Source organism: Spermophilus citellus (genome assembly GCF_964194105.1).
Source record: "Spermophilus citellus genome assembly, chromosome: 16".
Lineage (NCBI taxonomy): Eukaryota > Metazoa > Chordata > Mammalia > Rodentia > Sciuridae > Spermophilus > Spermophilus citellus.
The window spans coordinates 9,155,918-9,174,347 of NC_138196.1; the positions used below are offsets into that span (position 1 = coordinate 9,155,918).

Consider the following 18,430-nt stretch of genomic DNA (forward strand, 5'->3'; position numbering starts at 1 on the left):
TCAGACCTGTTTTCATTGATATTTCAATGCTAGCCTACTCACGCAGAGTGCAAGTACCTGTTTAGATGAATATATCTTCTATTATATCACTGGAGGAAGAGACTTGTGTCTCATGATCATTTCTCTAGAACAAGGTATAGTGCCTATCACATAATAAAGCCTGGTATATTTATAAAATAAGTAAATAAGAGACCTTATTCAGACCCTCTTTTATAACTCTGTATTAGGATGCTTATTCTGGATGATTCTCTACCACCTTAAATCATGATGCTGTAAATGGAAGAAAGGATCTGCTCTTTCCAACCTTTTCTTCTTTAGTGATTCATTTTTGTCTTTATGAGCATTGTTGCCCTAGGATTCTAAGTCAAAACTTCCATCTTATTTATTAACTGCATCTGCTCCATTCACGGTTACATGTTGTCTTTTGCTTCATCTTATCAGTATCACTTTCAAAATGTCCCACAATGTTATCTCCTGCTCTTCTTTTTCATGACATGTACTTTCATTTCAGTAACTTGTTCAAAAAACCATTTGTGGATCCTAATTTCTCCACGATGTCCTCCAATCTTCTGGACATGTAATCCTAAATCCCTCCCACATCCCTCCACAGAATGTAATCAAAACTCTTCTTCTTCCTCAACCTGAATTTCCAGTTACCTAAATAAATTCCTCTTAAAGTATTTATGTTCCCACATATCACCACTTGTCTTCCTTTGCTTACATTCTTATGAAGTGCCTCTTCCTGTGCAGATGTCCAAATCGACCCACAGTTTTAAGACAAAGATTAAATATTTTTCTCCCTTGGGAATTTCCTGATTTCTCATTCATTTGCAAACTAGAATTAATCGGCTTTTCTTCTGAACTCTCATGCATTTTTATGCCTAATTTAAAACATTTGGCAGTCTACAGTTTGAACAGTCTTTTTTATGATTATGTCATTTTCTTGAAGATATTTTAAGTTCCTTGTAGACAGGATCCTAGAACCATTTAAACTTTTGCTCATAATGAATTAAATAGGAAGCTAAGAGACCAAATTCCTTTTTTATTTGATAGACGCTCAGTGATTATTTCTGACATAGGTGAGTAAGTGAAATTTTATTTATGGTTGCACTGAAATTTCTTCCTCTTATATTAATATAATGACTTTTTTGATTCTCCCCGAACCTTTTCTTACAAGTGGACAGGAAGATCTCAACCTAGAACTCTTCTCCGGTTTTGTTCCTGTTCCTTTCTACATTACAACACAGACATTGCTAGTCAGCAGATAATTAAGAATTATTTGTTAAGAATATGTTTTTCCATGGACTCAGACAGGCTTATTCATTGTAATTGCTTTTTATTTACGCTGAACATTTCCAAGGTAGCCTTTCTTATTTAAAGTTCTGTTTCCTAGGGAATTTATGACTGTCCACTGTTGCCCAGCAACGTAATATACAGAGGCTGTATACTATATTTGGGTCACTATTCAAAACGGCATCTCCAGTTACCTTATCTCTGACTCACAATGCCTATGGACAAAGTCTTGATTACTCTGTACAAATCTTTATGTGTGTTTTCTCCCTTTTATTTACTTTTTTTCAGCAATATGCACCGGTATGGGAGATATAAGGAAAGGCTGCCAAAATCATGCAGCAACCTGAAGTCCTAGATTCTTTGCTTGTTTCAGAAACTGAAATATAAAAATTTAATACATAGAAGCCCAATTTCAGGTCAGGCATTGACACAATATTATTTCTTAAGACAGTTTCAGTTTTGAAGCTTGTTGCTCTCCTACTTAAAAGTCAGGGTAAGAAATTTGCATGTTTAGTCACAGTGAATTTTACCTCTTATATTACAGCTCTCAGCTATACCTCTAATGAGAGGGCTTCTTTGAGATCAGGAGCATTCATTCCCCATTGTTTTCTGATTATACATTAAAATAGAAATGTTAAGATCAGCTAGAGGATAAAAAGAAAGTGCTCCTTGAATTTGGTAGTGATTATGCACCTTAAAGCACCATCTTTTTGTATATCCCCTTGCCTATAACTGGACTGATTTATTAAGTACTTCAATGATATGAATGCCTTGTCAATTTTGTCTCCCCAGCAATATCCATAAATTTAATTTATGGAATTTTCAATTTATCAATAACCCAAATGTTTGTTGCTTAAAAAATCATCCATGTAAGATTAGGAATCAACAGAAAAGTTACATTATTTTGCCTTCAAGCAAATAAAATTATTTAGATCAGGCACAAATCATCAAAATGACATGGAGAAGAATTCAGAGCCAAGTTAAGCTTTGTATCTATCACAAGGAAACAGGACAGATCACATAAGAAGTTAAAAATCTCAGAATTCCAAATGATACCCTGACATTTGCCAAAGAATATGGCATAAGTATCAAGGACATTCCCCACTTTTCAGCTACCAGGGCAGACCAGACTTCCGATTTAGAAAAACTGACTCCTAGAGTGGGTACATGAATGTTGTGGGTTTCATGTCAACTTTCACAACCTGCAAAGACTTCATTTGTGCCCTTTAACAATATTCACAAGCATGCACCCAAATGTCTTTATATAACAATACCAATTCGATCACCATTTAAGTTTTGTTTAATTAAAATTGTCCAAAGTCATCATTACACTTCAGTAATTTCACCACAGTATAATGTTCATTAACCCATAATTTTGATTTTTGAAATATAATATTTCCAAGCAGTAGTTTGGCAATTCTGACACCATTTGAGAATTTTGCCTTCAAGCAAATAAAATTCTTTAGATAAGACACAAAGCATCACAATGATATGGAGCAGAATTCAGAGCCAAGTTACTGCCTTTAAAAAGGAAGTACTTTCAGGCAGGCACAGTGGTACACACCTATAATCCCTGCTACTTGAGGAGCTGAGACAGAAGGATTGTGAGTTGCCTTAGCAATTTAGCAATGCCCTAAGAATTTAGCAAGTCTCTGTCTCCCAAAATAAAATTTAATAATTTTTAGGGTGTAACTTAGTGGTAAAGCACCCCTGGGTTAAATCTCTAGTACCAAAATAATAAAAATAAATAAATACATAAATAAATATTTTGGGGGAAAATTGATTAGAATTAGGTTTGGTAGAAGGAATTAACATGCAGAAAGAAGACAAAAATAAGTTTAAAGAGACTAGCTATAAATCTAAAAGTCACATCATCAGACTTACATCCTAGAGCTGTTTTTTTCCCCTCTATGTCTTTCACTCCCAAATTCCTGAGAAATCTACAAATCTTAGAGTTATTTATTGCGAATTCACTTATCTAGGAAAATTGGCTTATTTTTATTTAGGTTTAAGTGCACAGGGAGCCTACACAAGTATTTTCTTCTTATATAAAGCAAAGGCAGGGAGATAGATTTTTAAAAAGTTATAACATAGTATGTTCCAAATATTATTTAGATAGAAGAGACAATGAAAGACTGAAGATCCTGGAAGAAGATGACACTCCATAAACATCTTGTGATCCATGGTCAAAGAAAGGACCTCGCCAGGCTGAGGTGGCTCCCACATATCCTCCTATGCCTTCCTTACAAAGTTTTCTTTAAGAAAAGGCTGAGACCCCAAAAGTGCTTCTCACTCTGAAGATAGTCCACATTCTGCTCTGAATAGGTGCATCTTCACACCTTTCATTTTCTAAATAAGCTCTTTCTCTTTGTTAAAATCTGAACCATCATATATTTCTCTTCTGCTATCAAGGGCCTGAGATTTCATCTGCTTTTTGGAGAGAGCTGCTTGAGACCCATTTCGATGACACAACCAATGCATTTCCTACCTCATTAGCCATTATGTTTGATCATTTTAATGGTATAATGCACCTAAGGTGAAACACATTCCCATGTGAGGTTAGAATGATAATGAATTGAGAAAGTTTAGGTTTAAAGCATCATTTTAAAAAATTTAAGTGATTGGCTTTTCATCATTTCAGAGTGCATATCTATGCCCTATATTAACAGAACAATGTGCTATGACAAACAACTAAACACTAGCAACTCAGCATAGCATTCTATGCACAACACTGGTAGATTAGCAATATAAAATAACATTTAACTAGTTTGTTAATCTGAATGACTTTTGTTTTTGGAGATTTTTTCTAATGTTCAGCAGTTGAAATGAATTGCACTTGACAAAAGACTATAATAATTCTATTTGATTTTTTAAAACCTACTTTATACTGGATCTAATTTACATATGATATCATTGAAGGTAATTTTTGAATTACATGCACTTTTAAAAATGCTGATTTTGAAAATGTGGTTGATGAGGGTTTCTCTGTTGATATTTCCTTGTTTTATAAAATTCAGGCAGTTTCAAGAGATACATCCGAAAATATGTATGAATCTTCTGTACCCTGGCATTTTTAAGAATTAAAATTTAAGAATTTTAAAACTAGAAGGTACAAATGCAAATTCATTTTCATTCTCTACTACACTTATAATTATATATATACATATATATATATATATATATATGTATGTATATATATATATATATATACATATATACATATATATGTATATATATATATATATGGATATATGTAATTCTTTAGAAAACGTCATATAGAAAAATTAGGTGGAAATGAAGGAGATTTAATTTATCAACTTTTTAATCTAGAATTCTCATTAAAAGCTAAATGCTCATTTGGTTGATGTTTTATTTTCACTGGTTATGATAAATAAGGCATAGTTTGGCAAATTTTAATGTTTAACAATAGATATGAATCAAAAAAAAAGTTCTAAGAAAATAACATAAAAAGATAGTAATCATTGTGAGCTTCAAAGAATACCCTGCTTTTCTCAGTGGGGTAACCTATGACATATCAGTCAGAATTAAATTACTCATGGAGAACAAATATGATTTCAAATAGGAACAAAATTCATGTTAGCACTGGAGCTCTATTTCAAAAGAACATTTAGATGCTAGAGTGGAAAAAATAAATAGTATTACAAAAAAATCTTGAAGCCATCACTGGAGAATTTTTTTTTAAATAGTGGAACAGTGTTTTACCCAGGGGGGGATTGGTAGTGTCAAAAAAGTCCTGTAAGAGAGAGTTTAATAGCAACCGAAATTTCTCCAGATTAGTACAGATTGCTTTAGGCACCCCTGGTCAGCAGGAAAGTACAAGGAGAATCAAAGCAATAAGGAAAATGGTGTGAAATAAATAAAAATTCAGTTATAAACTTCAAAAGATGAGCAATGATAGACTTGAATGTAAACTCATTATTGCTCAGGGCCCATTCTACCTTAGAAATCTCAATAATACTAAACTGTTATTTTAAAGGTTTCGATTCCTTGACTGCTACACAGATGTTCTTAAAGCAACAACAAAAATACAAGAGACCTACAAGAGTTAATGGCCGAGAAACTAGTGTTTGATGCATTTATCCAGAAAAATTGTCTTTAGTAATCTATAACAAAACATATATATAATTTTAAAAAAACTTGTCCATTTCTAACAAAGTTTAAAAATGAACTATTTTAAGAAAATAAGAGGACAGATGAACACACATAGCAATAATCACTTGAGCAGTACATGTGGGATCACTAGGCAATGCTGAGCTGACGTGGATCTGGGGCGAAGAGTCTGGACCTCTCAGAACACATACTGAGCCTGGATTGGCTGAATTCAAGCTCCCATTCACCTGCTTCCCGCAGACAAACAGCTGTGACTCAGCACTAATCCATCTAGCTGAAACAACTGGTCAGCCCTTCTGATCCTACAGAGGTAAATGCCTACCGAGCATTCATAGGTAGTGGCCACAGGTTTGAAACAGGGCTTGTGAGAGACAGTAAGGACCCACCCGTTGCATTGGTCACCCGGCAAAGGGAAACGAACTGTCACCATTTGCAAGAGATACCACCATGGCAGAGAACTGACCTCACCAGACTGCGGTAGAGGAGATAACTTCATTGAAACCTGGGGCTACAGGTGTGTAATTCCCTAGCCTTCCCTCTCCACACATCGGGGAAACCTTAAGGGCCCCTCCCAGCTCTCCCGTAAGGGGCTCAGTGGTTGAGTGACCCTGAGTTCAATCCCGGATACCAAAATCAAAGCAAACAAACAAAAAATTTGCATTATTTTTTTAAAGCCCAAATTGGGTGTTTTTTCTCTTTCTCTCTTTGTTTTTAATATTATTTTTTTGCAGACATACAAATGGAACTCAGTGCCTCTACCACTGAGCTACAGCCCCAGAAGTTTTCTCCTTACCCTTGACAATTTTTAAAAATGTTTTTCCATCTTAAGAATTCAAGATCATTTTTTAAAAAAAGAATTTAGGATGACTGTGCTGAGGTTTAGTAGAGCACTTGCCTACCGTCCGAAAGGCCCTGGGTTCAATCCCTAAAGCCACATAAAAGATGAAAGGTGCTTTCACTAGAACAACTCTGAGTTCTCATGCGCTTTGACCTGTGACAGTTGGACACTCCTCACCAAGTCCCCGGGGGCAGTGTCAGTATTTGTCATCTGTGTTCCTGCCACACTCTGCTCAGGGTTTTCTTGGGACCCTAGTGTTTGGCATGATCGTCACCATCGGCCAGTCCATCCTGGATGTGATGACAGGCATTGACAGGGACCCCACAGAGATGGGCACTGGAATCTGCCTTCTGATCACCACTCAGGTGAACCCCCCACTCTCACCCCACTTCCTGAGTGACCCTGTTGTCCCTCTTCCTCCTCAGCAGTACTCAGCCAGAGCTGGGGCCAGGCCAGGCTCAGGGCTGGGCTCAAGGCTAAACACTGGCCTGAGCAGGGTAAGGCCCTGGGTTGGAGGCTGGTCACCACCCCAAAAGAAATCAATCAAATAAAGACACTGCACCCATCTACAACGAGAAATATTGAAATCAATAAAGGCATGCTGTCCACCTGCAAACCCCAAAACAATTAAGAAACAAAACAAATATTGGGGTGGATCTCAGTGGTAGAGGCTCACCTGGCACGTGTGAGGCCTTGGGCTCCATCATCAGCACCCCATAAAATTAAAATTAAAATGTTGTGTCCACCTCCAATTAAAAAAATAGATTTAAAAAAATAATAGAGAATTGAAAGACCCTGGCTTTGGCTTCTGAATTCCCGTGAGGCAGTTTGAGAAGGGTCTCTTATTTGACCTTCATAGCAGAGAGCCCTGTCATTGAAGATGGAAGGAACCAGGGCACTGGGGCCAGTAATGCAGAGTCCACTTTTATTAATTAATTTATTTTAATTCTGCAGTTCTTTGTGGTGGGCTTGATGGTCCTCCTTTTGGATGAGCTTCATTAAAAAGGGCACAGTCTGGGCTCTGGCTTCTCCCTCTCCATCTCAAGCAACATCTGTGAAACCATCCTGGGGAAGGCCTTCAACCCCATATCCATTAACACCAACCAAGAAAAGGGCCCTGCCTCCTGTTGGGCACCTCTGCAGGAAGTTTTCATGCATGCAGAGAATTCCTCTGGGGGAAAATGTCTGTTTCAGAAACATTTCTTCTGAATTTTCAGTGTGCAAAGGTTTAAAAATATAGCTGAGTGCAGAGGCTCAAGCCTGTCATCCCAGCAGCTCAGGAGGCAGAGGCAGGAGGATCACAAGTTGGAGGCCAGCCTCAGCAATGTAATGAGGCCCTAATCAACTCAGTGAGACCCTGTCTCTAAATAAAATATAAAAACGGCTGGGGACAGGGCTGAGAGGTTAAGTGGTCCTGGGTTAAATCCCTAGTACCAAATAATAATAATAATAATAATAATAATAATAATAATAATAATAACAACAACAACACTTACATTCAAAATGATATCTAAACTTTCGAGTCTTATAAGAATATTTCAAGGACAGTTAACATGCCACAGAGTAATCCTGCCTCATATTTCTTAGCAGGAACCTGCACTGCAAGGATAAAGAAGTGTTGATCATAGCCAATTGTCTCTGGTGGACATTTCAGTCCTTTCTAAGTCACAGTTAGTATCGAAGTGAATATCCTTGGGAAATCATCTGCACATATTTTAGCAGTTGTTCTTAGCGAATAAGATTCTAAAAATGAAATTGCTACACCAAACCACTTGTTCAGGCAAGGAGCAGTTAGTTCGACGATTACAAGTTCAAGGACAGCCTTGGCAAATAAGTGAGACCCTGTCTCAAAAAGGGCTGGGGTAGAATGACTGTTCCTGGGTTCAATCTGCAGTATTGCCAATTTGGGGCGGAAGGTACTGGGGATTGAACTCAGGGACAGTTAACCCCTGAGCCCCATCTCCAACCCTCCTTTGTATTTTATTCAGAGATAGGGTCTCGATGAGTTGCTTAGAGCCCCAATTTGGCTGAGGTTAGCCTCCAATTTGCAATCCTCCTGCTTAGCCTCCAGAGCCACTGGGATTACAGGCAGGCACCATGACACCTGGCTTACAAATCTTAATAAAATGAAAATTGCAAAACATGTGAGACTTCTTAGGAGAGGGAAATTGACTTTTTTTTCTTTTCTTTTTCTTTTGGCCTCTGATCCCTGAATCTGTTATTTGCTGGGAAGTCTCTCATGGAAAATATTTGTGTGCTTTTCTGTATTTTCTTGGAATTGACTGTGGAGCTGGTTCTCAGCCTCCAGTGCCACATCATCAAATTGAGGAAACTGTAGATGACTCCCTGCAGGGTGCCTGAGAGATCCCATGGGAAAGACTGGACCTCAGGAAGGAGGGTCAGGGGCACTTAGAGAAGAGTAGGCAAAATGACATCAGACTCTTCCTAGATTTTCAGAAAATCTAAGGTGAATTGAGGATCTAGGAGTGCAAAGCAGCTGTGCCCCAGCGGTGGATGTGGGGGTTAAAGTTGGGTAGGAGTCGAGGAGTCTGCCAAGACCTCCTGGCTTTGGGGGGGGGCTGCCTTCAAAAGGAATTGGAGCAGTGGTGGCCACAGGGGCCAGTAAGCAAAGGCTTGGGCCATGGCATCCAGCCAGAGGTTCACTTTGCTCTGGATCAGGATTGTGAGTGAGGGGACAGATTTGGAAGGAATGATTTGCTGTCCCTGGGAGACAGGCTGAGAAAATGGCTGGGGAGGTGGCACAGCTATCCAGCCTGAGCCAGCCAGTGTGACATCAGAGTGAGGGCCTTAGGACTTAGTGAGAGATGAAGGCAACAGACAACCAAGACGTGGAGGTGGCTGCCCTTGGCCACCTCTGGAACCTGGCTGGGGCAGAGGGGCTACCTGGGGGGCTTTGAGTGGTGCTGTAAGGAGTTAAAATGGTGGAGACACGGGGACACCCTCATGATGGGCAAGAAGAGGGTGGAGCAGGCACAGGTAGCTTGCAGCTGGAAGGGTCTCCTGTTACCAGGAGTGCCACCATGGCTCAGTTTGCAACCTGGAAAGTGGGGTGTGAAAGGGCCCCTAGGGTGGAGAGTGCAGTTGGTCGTTCTTCCCTGAGGTGGGGGAAAGTCCAGGCTTGGAGGGAGGTGGACAGTACAGACATCACATGGCTCTCGCCCCCTGGGTGACACTAGCGCATGAAACAACCCAGTTCCCAGAGATAAGGGTGTAGTGATTTTCCAGAAATAACCGCATTAAACATTCAGAAACCTCATAAGGCCCTCACCCTGCCATTGCTGTCACCCACCTTTCATTCTGGACACTTGTCAGGCAGGTGCTGTTAAGCACCAGGCACTTCTGTGGGTGCTAAGAATACAAAGGGATATAACATAAGACGTGTGAGCATCAGTGTCATCCCAGGCCCCCGGATCAGAGTAGAGCAGAGAAGGAAGACGGGGCAACTGGGGAAGAGTGTTACGGGCCCATCTAGAGAACATGTCAGGTGCAAAGGCCCTGGGGCAGAGATGAGCTGGTGTGTTGAGGGTCGGCACATGGCTCAGTGGAGCAAGCAAGGTGAGTTCAGAGAGGTCACTGGTGGCAAAAGTAGCCAGGACAAGTCCCTGCTTTCTCCCCCTGGGATTGCTGAACTTCCTCCTTTACAAAATGCTAAACTTTCATGTCTCCAGATTCTCGACCACAGGGACATCAGCTGTTGTCCCACACAGCCAGAGTTGGCAGGGAGAGGGGCTGTCAGAAGAGCACCACGGGGATGCCAGGGGGGCAGGGAAAGTTAGGACAGCGTTTCTGTCACAGACATCCAGTCCATGTGGTCTACAGGACAGATGGCCCATCTGAGTGGCCGTCCAGAAGGTGATGCAATTCCTGCTGTCCCAACTCTGGGGTAACAGGAAAATGCTGTCCCAGGGAGAGAGAGACTGGGACGTCTGAGTCCCCAGCATTAGCCACTCTGCCCACAAATGCCACATCTCGGGAAGCACCGACCTGGCAGCAGGGGCCATGGTGACAGTGTTTCCCACTGTGCTTTTGTCCTAAAGTCAGTCTCATGCCATTTCTGAAGTGCTCAGACCTTGGCGCCCTGTGCTGCAGTGTCCCTGGCCAGTCTGTTGCCTATTCCTCAGGCCAGGCCCCTTTCTGCCTGTTTCTGAGGCTGAGGCAGGAGCATCTCAACTTGGAGGCCAGCCTTAGCTACAGCAAGGCCTCAGCAACTAAGCAAGATGCTGTCTGTGAATGAAATACAAATAGGCTGGGGGTGGGGTTCAGTGGCCGAGGGCCCCTGGGTTCCATCCCTGGTGCCAAAATAATCCAGACCGTGACCCTGTGAGTGTGGGTGCCGTGAGTCTCCTGGCTGAGTCTCCTGGCTGATTCTGTTCTCCTGCCTCTGCTTTGGCCAGGAGGAGGCCTAAGACCCAGTGGAGTCCAGCCCCTTTTTCTTCCCTTCACGTTTGTATCCTCCTCTGCCAACGGGCATGGAATTGGAGGGCGCCATCATTGCACTGTTCCACCTCTGGCCATGCACACAAAGACTGAGCCCTTAGAGAGGCTTTCTCCTGCCAGAATCTCCCCAACCTCATGAACCTCATCGCCTCCATCTTTGTCTTTGCTGTGGTCATCCATTTCCAGGTGTGTCCAGCGTGAGCACAGGAAGTCTGCATTTCTTTTTCTTTATTTTTTGGTACCAGGGATGGAACCCAGGGGCAATGAACCCCTGAGCTCCATCCCCAGCCCTTTTTATATTTTATTTAGAGACATAGTCTCGCTAAGTTGCTGATGCTGGCCTCCAATTTGCAGTCCTCCTGCCTCAGCCTCCAGAGCTGCTGGTGATGACAGGCCTGCGCCACTGTCTCTGGCTTCAGTATAATGGCTTTTTTTTCCCATTTAGATATGAATGGCAGTAGACTGGTCTTTAGTACCTTTGAAACCATTTTTTCTGCGTTTTTTTCTCTGTGTGCCCCAAGCACAGTGGGAGTGAGGGAAGGGGCAGGTGCTCTCCAGCACTGTCAAAATTCGGGTCCCCAGAGCTGGTGCCACCTCTATTGCCTCTGGACCATTGGAGGCAGCGAGGCAGTGAAGGGCACCCTGTTCTTTGTCCTCAGGGCTTCAGGGTTGACCTGCCCATCAAGACTGTGCACTACCATGGCCAGTACCACACCTCCCCAATAAAGCTCTTCTTCATCTCCAACGTCCCGATCGTCCTGCTGTCTGCCCTGGTCCCCACCTCTACATCATCTCCCAGATTCTGTCGGGCCACTTCAGTGGGCACCTGCTCGTCAGCCTGTTGGGCACCTGGTCTGTCAGTCAAATATTCCTGGGGAGCCTCTCCTGGTCACAGAGTGGGTGGTGCTGCTCAGCATTTGCGCGTCTTGCTCCTGACCAAGTGTCTCACCCACAGATCTCTTCCCCTGTGTCCTTTCCCAAATTCTGTGCAGGACGTTTTTTTTTTAACAGGGACTGAACCCAGGGGAACTTGACCCCTGAGCCCTGTTCGATCCCCATTTAGAGCCAGGGTCTCACTGAGCTGCTTAGGGCCTTTCTAAGCAGCCGAGGCTTGCCTCCAACTCGCCATCCTCCTGCCTCAGCCTCCTGAGCTTGGAGTGATAGGTGTGTGTCACTGTGCCTGGCTGCAATAACAGTTTTGGTCTGTTCTGGGTTCATCTCGAAGCTCAGGTTCAGTAGACTCAGCATCCCAGACCTTCTGTTCCTTCTTCCCAGGACACATCTTCTGGAGGCCCTGCCTTTGCCTATCCAGTTGATGGTCTGTGTTACTACCTGTCTCCACTAGATTCCTTTGGCTCCATGTTGGAGGACCATGTCCATGCAGTAGTGTACCTCATGTTCATGCTGGGATCCTGCGCCTTGTTCCATGAGACCTGGGTCGAGGTCTCGGGCTCCTCTGCCAATGATGTAACTATAAACGGAGGTTCTTAAAGTGTCACTTGGCTTGTTGCTTTGTCACAGTGGTGGTTTGTGAAATGCAGATGGGCCACCCACCTTGGTTAGACAGTTCAGAGCATTAAGGACAGATGGACAAAGCTCAGCCATCAGCAGCAGGTCTGAGAACCTGAAGCCAGAGTGGAAAAACACATCTTTTTTGGTCTTCTTCTCATGGCACATTGTTGGTCCAGGGACACTTAACCCTTGAGCTACCTCCCAGCACTTGCTATATTTCATATGGAGACGGGTCTCGCTGAGCTGCTCAGGGCCTTGTTAAGTGGCTGAGGCTGGCCTCCAACTTGCAATCCTCCTGCCTCAGACTCCCAAGCTGTTGGAATGACAGGAGTGCACCCCCAGCACTTAGGGCATTTTAAAAGTCTGTGTAAAGATGTAGAGCTGCAAAAAGAACCCTTTAAGTGTCCAGAAGCTCGAGACCTTTCCCTCCGAACCCATCTATGAGCCCATCCTCTGCTCTGGGCATCATGCATGTGTCCAAGCAGATGAAGGAGCAGCAGAGGGTGATGCGGGGACACCAGGAGACATCCCTGGTGCATGAGCTCAACTGGTGAGTGTAGTACCCACCCCCAGTCGGCATGTGCAGCACCCAGGCCTTGAGCATTGGTGGGCCTTGGGGTCTCCAGTGTCCATGGGTCTTATTCTCGGATAACAGGGTAGGCAAGGTCCCTGTGTCATTGGATATTCATGAACCTGCTAAGTGCTGGATGCTGGGGACATGGAAAAAAATGCCTGCCGCCCTCAGCAGGGAGCCAGGAGTACGCAGCCTGGCGACGCAGCATGGGGCTCTGTAGGGACAGTGCTGGCAGCAGGGGACCCTCACCTCTGCTCACGCTGGTGGGATGTTTTGCTAGGCATCCAGGAGCAGGTGTCCAGGCTCTGAGCACAGAGTGGGTCTTCATATGGACCTGAGCTGAAGCGCCGGGCTCTGTGGGATACACCTGAAGGCCAAGGAAGGAGGATGACAAGGTGGATGCCAACGTCAGCAACTTGGTGAGGCCCTAAGCAACTCAATGAGACCCTGTCTCTAAACAAAATACAAAAAAAGGGCTGGGGATGGGGCTCAGGGGTGGAGCAACCCTGGTTTAATCCCCAAAACTTAAAAGAAGACAGATGGTGGATGTGGCTTAGAGGCCAGCAGAGCATCAGAGTTTGAAGTGGTGTTTGAAGCGGAAGGTCAGTTCCACCAGAAAAGGCCACAGCAGAGAGGAATCCAGAGACCAGCTGGGCCACGGCCAGGTGACCCATGTGGCTATCACCTTGGGGTGGAGAGGAGGGAGGGTGGGAGAGGCCCCAGGGTCCAGGTGCCCAGGGCAGGAGGAGTGCCCGCTGCAGCTTCACCTCGTCCTGGATTGAGGGCTGCCCCCGGCCTCCCTGGTTCCCTCTGTCATTTTCTTAGCTCTTTCTCTGCCACTTGGCAGCAGCCACAGTGAGAAGGGCTGTGTCTACAAAGTCAGGTGGCAGCCCAGGTTGTCCTGTGGGCTCTCACTTGGTGACCTTTCCTGAAAGAAGCAATGACGGGAAAAGCCACAGTTGCAAATTGTAGGTTGCTTTTGAGTCCTTGGTAGGGACAGTGGCCATTTCGAGAGACATCTTCAGCATTAGAGTCTCGTCCCCAGCCCCCCAGCCCCCTTACTGAGGACCAAACCCAGGGTTACTTGACCCCTAAGCCATGTCCCCAGCCTTTTTAAAATTTTATTTAGAGACAGGGTCTCACTGAGATGCTTAGGGCCTTGGATAGTTGCTGAGGCTGGCCTCCAACTTGTGATCCTCCTGCCTCAGCCTCCCAAGTTACTGGGGTGACAGGTGTGGACCACTGCGCCTGGCAGCCTTTAAGTTTGGACTAGTAACAGTCCCCTAGCAGGAACTAGGTCCCGTAGGATTAGTGGGGCACACAGGGTTGTTAGCAGATGATGCTTCAGGGAGGTGGTGGGGCCTCCTGAGGTTCTGGTCTCAGTCATGGACAAGCCTGATGGCCAGTGTGGGGGCTCTGTGGTGGCCCGGGGCTGACTGCCTGCCCTCCCCCAGGTACATCCCCATGGCGTCAGCCTCTGGGAGCCTGTGCCTTGGGGTCTCTCGGTCCTGGCTGCCTTCCTGGTGCCATCTCCTTGGGGACGGGGATCCTGTTGGTGGTACTAATCCTTTGAGATCTTCATCAAGGAGCCGAGCGAGTTGGGCAGTATGGGCACCCTGCTTTTCTGAGAGCCACGCCTACCTGAGGACCAGAGAGGAGGCTCGGCAGTGCCTCGGAAGGTAGTGGTGGCCGGGGGCAGCGGTGCTGCGGGACATCGTTGTCTGGCTGACGTCTGCCCCTCCTCTGCACCGTAGGGCGGCCACCCTCGGCGGGGCTTCTCTCCTCCTTCTGGCTTTGGCAGCTGCAGCCGTGAGATGGACGGGGAGCGCTGTCCCCATTTTCTGTCTGACTTTGGTTTTGGCCTCCCCTCCCACCTTCAGTGATGTGTCCAGCCACCTTGGCATCTCTGGTCCCCACAAAGGTGGCTTTTTGACTCTGCTTCAAAGCACAAAATCTCTGTGTGTGGCCATAAGGTGGTCAGGCGTCGGGTCGCACCTCCTCTGGGGACATGGACAGCATCACCAGCATGTCCCCATCATCACCAGCGGTGGCACTATCTGGGTGAACACTGTTTCCGTGGGGGACATTGAGTCCTCTGGGCTCAGGATGACACAGTTCCCTGCCCAGCCGTGGGTAGCTCATCTCCCACCAAGTGTCCAGATGGGCCTCATGCTGGGGCAGAGCCAGGACTGCCATCACTGCCGCCTCACGGCCACCTTATGGCCAGGCAGCTTTGTCCTTGTCTGGGTGAGGCCTGGGTTTGCCATCTCCACCCTCGCCTGGCCGAGCTCCTTGCCCTCAGGGGACCACCCTGCCACGTCCACTTGTCCAGACTCCAGTCAGCCGTGGTTTGTCCTCACTGTGCAGCTGCCCCGGCGCCCATGGGAAGGGACATATTCTGTCTCTCCCTGTGTTTCTAGAATGTTCTGACTGCACTTAGGGACCAAATGCAAGTAAGGGGACAGCAAAATGCCACCAGCTCTTTCAGCCTCCACCACATTCAACCTCCACCACATAAAGAGGCTGGGAGGGGAGGTTTAGGCTCAGGGCCTGAGCTCAGGGTCAGGACCTCAGGTCTCTGGGAAGATGCTCTGGTGTCTAAGACAGAAAAACAATGACGTCTGTGGTGACAGGTGACGTAAACCATGAAGCTGGGGACCTTTCTGGAATTCTCAGCGGCCCCTCTCAGACTCAGAAGCAGTTTCCCTCAGGAGGGTGCCCCAATTCTCCATGGGCCCTCTCATGGCTCAGTAGAGGTGGCATACTGTCCGCAGAGACCTGGGACAAGAACCAGGGGGGCCTTGACCCAGCCCAGGGCCCAGCACCTTCTCCCATGTGGCCTTGTCTAGACACAGTCCCCAGCAGGGCAACCCCACCACCAGCCACCTCCCAACCAAAGGGGGCCTCTGCTATACCTCTCCTTCTCCTGTTAGAGGGCAGGGCCTCCCAAGCCACTGCTGGGGACTCCATGGCCTCTGGCAGGTAGGCCCAGTCCCTCGCTCCCAGGCTGTGGCTGGACAGCGTCAGACTTCAGAGGAGTTTGCCATCCTGCTGTCCCCACGTGGCCTGGGCTTCCAGCCTGTGGGCAGTGATCACAATATGTTGGTGGGCAGGGGCTGACCAAGCTTCCAGGGGACTGTCACTGTGGACACCAAAATGGCATAACTGAGATACAATGGATAAATGATAAATAAAGGCAACTTTTTACAAACTGCTGGTTCACGGTGTGGTTTCTGCTCAGGCTCATCCCCAGAGACGCACTGGCCTGCAGCCTGGCATTCTTCCGGCTGGGAGCGTCCCCTTGTGCACAGGCCTGCATCCCAATGACTTGAGAGGCTGTGGCAAGAGGATCATGAGTTGGAGGCCAGCCTCAACAATTTAGTGAGACCCTCAGCAACTCACGAGACCCTGTGTCTAAATATAAAAAGGGCCGGGGTGGGCCTCCATGGTCCAGCAGCCCTTGGGTTCAGTCCATGATACAGGGAAAAACCAAAATCCCAAGTCAGGAACCTCCTACCTTGGGAAGTGCTGGGCCTTTTCTCTCTGCCCTGGAGACTTGGGGCTGTGTCTGGGGCCACTGAAAATATGCCTCACAGCAGAGCAGTTGGAACCCATTGTCAGGTAACCTGTGTGTGGGGGGTGGGGTGGGGGGGTGGACTGGGGCTCAGGCCCCACCTTCAAACACCCCCTAGTGTCTGCCACCAAATTCAGTGGCCAGGTGTCTCTTCCCTCCTGAGGTAGACTCTGCTCACCACTTCCTCCATGTGGTCCCTGCGCAAACATGGAGCCCCCGAGGAAGCAGCTGGTCCCCATATTACAGGTGAAAAAAGTAAGGCCCAGAGCAGTAGAAGGCCAGGAGGCACCTGAGAGGCCAAGCTCCAGGCTCTGCCTACCCCAGGCCCCTGCCTGCAGGGACCTGCTTGAGGTCAGAAATGAGAGGTCCTTGTGGTATCAGCTGCCACCCCTGGCTCTTAACCCCTGGGTTTCCTTCGCACCTCTCCCTCCACCGCTGACCCCCACCTGCACTCTTGCCTGGCCTGGTCCTCACATGCATAGTACCCATGAGCCTCCAGTTTCAGCTTCCAGGTGGGTGGCCAAGTGAAGCGCACAGCTTCCTGATGAGTGCCGGTGCCTGAGCATGTAGCACCATCCAAGGGCTGTAGTCTGAGGGCCATCAAACACCGCCCCAAACTTCAGCACCCACCACACCCACCAATGTGTCTCCTTGGAGGCTCCCAGCGGTGCCCTAACTATGCCAGAACCCACCTCACTCCTTGCCCCAAAGCTTCTGGGGCCACATCACCCATCTGTCCATTCTAGAAGCATTAAAGCCTGGATGAGAAGCAAATAGACTGGAATCAGGAAAGGTCTAGCAGTTTCCATGAGGCCAGAACATGTGCGTGATTGTAGGGCATGACTTGCTGCCCGTTTCCGGTCTTGGGGCCACACACATGGCTGGGATGGTGCCTGGCAATCAGCCAGGAGGCAGAGCTGTGGGTAGTGTTGGAAAAAACAGACCACCTCCAGGAAGGTCCAGGACTCTTTTGCCCTCATGGACATCTCGTGCCTTCTCTTACAGACCATGGGATTGGTGGACATGTGAACTCGCTCCACCCCTCTGAGCTTTATCCTGACTGGCTCCTGTGCAGTATATTAGCTGTGTGTACTTACTCATTAAATGAGATCCTGCTTTGACTGGTCTCCCTGGCGCGTCTGATTGTCCTCCAGCGATAGAGGGATGGGTGTGGGCAGCCAGTTGACCTTTGCCTCTCTTGCCTCTCTTGTTCATCTCAGGGCATGCTTTCCTCATTTCTCCCGCAGGTCAGGAAAAAACAGGGGGCTAAAAACACTGACACATGCCCTCTCCACTCAATTCTGAAAAGAATCATGCCTAAAAGGACTTGGACAAGAGCGTTCTTAACCCCATCCCCATCAAGAGCGTTCTTAACCCCATTACCGCCTTTAATCCTAGTAACTTGGGAGTCTGAGGAAGGAGAATTGCAAGTTCAAGGCCAGCCTCAGCAACTTAGAAAAACTCTGTCTCAAAATATAGGGCTGGGATGTGGCTACATGGTCGGCCACCCCTGGCTAAATCTCCAGTCACTACCAATTAAAAAGAATATGCTGAACACCGGGTGACAGCATGTACCCTGAGGTCTTCAGGGACTAAGGTATTATGTGTGCAGTTCCAAAATGCAAGACATTGGAAGTGGCATGGACAGTGCAGAGGTTGATGGGATGACAGGGAGCGCGTATGGTGGGTCTGGGGCTCAATAGCGATTCTTCAGCCTTGCACTTGATAAGTCTCAAAGTCAATGTCAGAAAGACACCTTGATCTGATTTGGGGGTCTCCAGAGAGGAGGCCTGGGGAGCTTGTGGTCAGGGAACAGAGGCGGAGGGTGGGCACTGCTGGGCAACTTCCACTGAGATCCCCTTCTGTGCCTTCCTGGGTTGTGGTCCCAAGGACTAAAGCCAGGGGTGCCTACCCACCAACCGTCCCAGCTCTTTAGAGACAGGGCCTCGCGTAATTGCTGAGGCTGGCCTCCACCTGGCGAGCCTCCTGCCTCAGCCTCCTGAGGCACTGGGATGACAGACACACCCCACCGCACCAGGCTCCTTCGGAC

The 18,430-nt window shown here is 46.9% G+C and overlaps 1 pseudogene across 1 annotated transcript; it reads left to right on the forward strand.

The window, feature by feature from the left end:
• The first annotated feature begins 1,585 nt into the window (after nt 1-1,585).
• LOC308635074 (protein transport protein Sec61 subunit alpha-like) lies at nt 1,586-14,689 on the forward strand (annotated as a pseudogene). The gene is made up of 9 exons: nt 1,586-1,593; nt 6,444-6,627; nt 7,217-7,368; nt 10,749-10,906; nt 11,380-11,576; nt 11,996-12,187; nt 12,706-12,782; nt 14,261-14,364; nt 14,561-14,689. The product of its transcript is annotated as a protein transport protein Sec61 subunit alpha-like (transcript).
• The last annotated feature ends 3,741 nt before the right edge of the window (nt 14,690-18,430 follow it).